Source organism: Stegostoma tigrinum, chromosome 1 (genome assembly GCF_030684315.1).
Source record: "Stegostoma tigrinum isolate sSteTig4 chromosome 1, sSteTig4.hap1, whole genome shotgun sequence".
Taxonomy (NCBI): Eukaryota; Metazoa; Chordata; class Chondrichthyes; order Orectolobiformes; family Stegostomatidae; genus Stegostoma; species Stegostoma tigrinum.
Window position 1 is genome coordinate 3074383 of NC_081354.1, and position 1622 is coordinate 3076004.

Below are 1622 nucleotides of genomic sequence, written 5' to 3' on the forward strand. Positions count from 1 at the left end.
CTCAGCACTGACCCTCTGACAGTGCCCACTCCCTCAGCACTGACCCTCCGACAGTGTGGCACTCCCTCATCAGTGACCCTCCGACAATGCCCACTCCCTCAGCACTGACCCTCCAACAGTGCGGCGCTCCCCCAGCACTGACGCTCCGACAGGGTGGCCCTCCCTCAGCACTGACCCTCCGACAGTGCGGCGCTCCCTCAACACTGACCCTCCGCCAGTGCGACACGCCCTCAGCACTGACCCTCCGACAGTGCGACACTCCCTCAGCATTGACCGTCTCACAGTGCAGCACTCGTTCTGCACTGACCCTCCGACAGTGCAGCACTCCCTCAGCACTGACACTCCGACAGTGCGGCGCTCCCTCAGCACTGACTGTCTCACAGTGCGGCGCTCCCTCAGTACTGACCTTCTGACAGTGCGGTACTCCCTCAGTACTGACCCTCCCACAGTGTGGCGCTCCCTCAGCACTGACCCTCTGACAATGCGGCGCTCCCTCAGCACTGACCCTCCCACAGTGTGGCACTCCCTCAGCACTGACCCTCCGACAATGCGGCGCTCCCTCAGCAGTGACTCTCTGACAGTGCCCACTCCCTCAGACTGACTCTCCGACAGTGCAGCACTCACCCAGCACTGACCCTCTGAGAGTGCGACACTCCCTCAGCACTGACCCTCCGACAGCGCGGCGATCCCTCAGCACTGACCCTTCGCCAGTGCGACACTCCCTCAGCACTGACCCTCCCACAGTGCGACAGTCCCTCAGCTCTGACTGTTTCACAGTGCGGCACTCCCTCAGTACTGACCTTCTGACAGTGCGGCACTCCCTCAGCACTGACACTCTGACAGTGCGGAGCCCCCTCAACACTGACCCTCCGACAGTGCGGCGCTCCCTCAGCACTGACCTTCTGACAGTGTCACGCTCCCTCAGCACTGACCCTCCGACAGTGCCCATTCCCTCAGCACTGACCCTCCGACAGTGCCCGCTCCCTCAGCACTGACCCTCCGACAGTGCCCACTCCCTCAGCACTGACCCTCTGCCAGTGCGACACTCCCTCAGCACTGACCCTCCAACAGTGCAACAGTCCCTCAGCACTGACCGCCTCACAGTGTGGCACTCCCTCAGTACTGACCCTCTTACAGTGCATCACTCCCTCAGTACTGACCCTCCGACAGTGCGGCGCTCCCTCAGCACTGACCCTGAATATAGCCTGCGTCCTATACTCAAAAGCTCAGGATTGAAGGGCTCCAAATGCCTTGGTAACATAAAATGGGACCTATAAATGTAAATCATTCCTTTCTCTTTATGTCCATCAAGAAAGGATTTCCATTGATTCCAGACACAGCTGCTGTGAGTGTAAACAGCTCGGTGACAGTAACTGCCTGAGCTGCAGCTTGGTGTTGCTAATGACTGAGAACCCCAGCGTTGGGCCACCACCTTATAGAGAAGAAATAGAATACATGATCAAACTAGCCAGGAGCATTCGAGCTGATGGTATGAGCTCTTACAAATGTATATATAGGAAGGAAGTAGCTACGGTAAACTTGACTCCCTCAGAAGCAGCAACTCAGTTTCAATATTAACATACCACATGTCAATGAAATTCAGGGTAAATCATTGATTTAGC